The sequence below is a fragment of the Haliotis rufescens genome, unplaced genomic scaffold, assembly GCF_023055435.1.
Source record: "Haliotis rufescens isolate VD_foot unplaced genomic scaffold, xgHalRufe1.0.p SCAF_15, whole genome shotgun sequence".
Taxonomy (NCBI): domain Eukaryota; kingdom Metazoa; phylum Mollusca; class Gastropoda; order Lepetellida; family Haliotidae; genus Haliotis; species Haliotis rufescens.
The window spans coordinates 29,940,514-29,943,477 of NW_025963835.1; positions in this window are offsets into that span (position 1 = coordinate 29,940,514).

The window sequence follows — 2,964 nt, forward strand, 5'->3', positions numbered from 1 at the left end:
TTTGACGCAGCGGGGGATACGGGGGCCGATTACCCAGACACAGATGCACTGTGATACAACACAACAAGAGCTTCATTGCAACCGTGGACAAACTGAAGAAACTCAAATGATCTTTAAGGGCGTCAGTTCTAGAAATGGATGAAATTTTAACAGCATGTTTTACACTTTGAATTTTTTTTGCACCGTTGTGACTTCTTTTACGGTAATTGAGTAAAGAAAGCTGACAGTTTCACAAAATAGTTCATTTATAATGACACCATCTAACATTCACACAGGAAATGAAACTAAAAACCATAATTGTACAACATAAATTTCGCTTTGCAATCACAACTGCTGGTTTGCACGGTATGACATACTCGGCGGTGACACGATTGTCTCACGTCATCATGCTGGTGGAAAGGGCAGGGGGGTAGTCTAGTGGTTACAGCGTTCGCACGTCACGCCCCGAAGTCCCGGGTTCGAGTCCCAACATGAGTTCAATGTATAAAACCCATTTCTGGAGTCCCCCCAACCTGGTATTGATGGAATAATACAAGGGGCGTACAACCATTATCACACGGGTGGATAATAGGCCGTGTTTTGCATACGTTTGTCAAATAACTCCAAATATTATCCCAGAACATCAATGATGGCAGTCCATTGGTATGCACCAAACTGGCATGTCATGTCGGACTTTTGCTATTGTGTTGAACATTAATCATACTGTAATCAGTCGACTCATTAGAAAACACACATTGACTGAACATGTGAGGGACTTGCCGAGATCAGGACGTCCACGGAAGACCAGTGCCGGAGAGGACAGGGTCCTTGTTCGCCAGACAGAACGGCTGCCAACTTCAGCTTGCATATTTCTGCGTCATCACTGGCCTACCCACAACAGAGTATCCCTTAGCAACACATTACGTCGACTGAATGCAGCAAGATTAAGGCACTGAAGACATGCGGGACTGTTTAGCCTGGTGTCAGGCTCGAACAATCTAGAACTTGAGGTCAGGGAGGAGGATTCATCGGTCTGACAAAGAGTCGTTTTATTTATTGCACCACACTGATGGTAGGACTCATGTCTGGGGGCAAAGGTGGGTGAGGTGGATGGTGTTTAACGTCGCGTCTAAGATTAGTTAACTTGCATAGCGACGCGCAGGCACGTGTGTGTGTGGCTGCTTGTACTAGTCCGGACTGATGCCAATTTATAGTGCTAGCTCACTGAGATACCATGCCTCAGTGCAACATGGATACCCCCACTCAGACACCGTATACTCCGAGCCGATCAGTCGTTGGTTTAGCCACTTAATGCCGAACGGCAAACAGGGTAACAAAAAGTACCATATTTTAAAGTATTTTGGTTTGACGCGGACGGGGATCGAACCCCGGACCTTCCGGTCAGACATTCTACCAATAGACCACGGAGGCGGTCTTGGGGCAAAGGGGGACATGTTATCATCAGCGAACATCCAGGAAACAGTGACATGTGGTGGCGGCTGAGTGATGGAATATTGCTCCTTTGGTTGTAAACTTGATTTGGTCAAAGTTCAAGGGACATTAAATGGACGAAGGTATCAAGATACCATATTGGGCGGTTTTATTGCACCTCATCATTATAACCATGCACCTGCCACACGTCCGGTCTTCATGGACGACAATGCCTGCTCCACCGAGCACGAGCTGTGACTGACCTCTCCAGAATCTACCTAGGCCTTCTCGAAGCCCAGACCTGAATCCAATCGAGCATCTATGGGATCAGTTGGGTTTGGTGAGGTAAGGTGAAATGGGGTTTAACGTCGCGTCCAAGATTATTGCACTTATATAGCGACGTGCATGTACGTGTGTGTGTTTGTGTGTGTACCTGTACTAGTCCGGACTGATGACGATTTATAGTGCTAGCCCACTGAGATACCATGCCGCAGTTTAACATGAATACCCCACTCAGACACAGTATAATGACTCCGAGCCAACCAGTCCTTGTTTTAGCCCCTTAATGTCGAGCGCCAGACAGGGTAACAACAAGTACCATCTTTTAACATCTTTTGGTATGACGCGGCCGGGGATCGAACCCCGGACCTTCCGCTCTCCGGGCGGAAACTCTACCACTGGATCACAAAAGTTCCTGTGACATTGAATAAGGTTTAATGCAAAGTTATGTTTTTTTTACCAAATCTGAAACAATTTCGATTTGCAACAGATAAAAGACTCCTGTAAGTGTTCAAATGGCTTAATTTGCCATACTGACTTCAGAAAATGCGTGATTTCATTAAAAAAAAAGCATGAACATGCCAAAATGTCAATTTACAAATCAATTGCGTGTGTGTCCACCTCTGGTTGCGATGCAAGCAACACATCATCGTCTCATGGAATGGACCAGGCGTCGCACAAAGTCCTGTGGGATATCTGTCCATATCTGCTTGAGCATGTTTCGAAGTTCCTTGAGTGTCTGTGGAACACGTGGTTGACGTCGAAGGCGCAGATCCATCTCATCCCACATGTGCTCGATTGGTGAGAGATCAGGGGAGCGAGCCGGCCAGGGGATGACATTCACGTTGTTTTGTTGAAGAGAATCCTGAACAAGTCGAGCAATATGAGGCCGGGCGTTGTCATGTTGGAAGGTAATGCCTGGGCCATGACGACGCAAAAACAGTAGAACAACAGGGCCGATGATCTTCTGGCGACAATCCCTGCCCATCGGAGGTAGCAACGTACGGTTTGTGAAGATATTCGTCGGAGGCCAAGGATGCTTCTTGCAGTCACTGTTGCTGGCTGGAATCGATTTCGTAGGTGTGTTGTTAGAATCCAGTTGTCTTGTTGATTATTGGTTACGCGTGGCCTGCCACTCCGAGGATGGTCTCTGACTGCATTCGTATGTTGCCAACGTTGCCATAAACACCAAAGGGTGTTTCTGTGGACGTTATAATGTCTTGCAACATCACGTTGACTCGATCCTGCTTCAAGCATACCAATGGCTCGCAGACG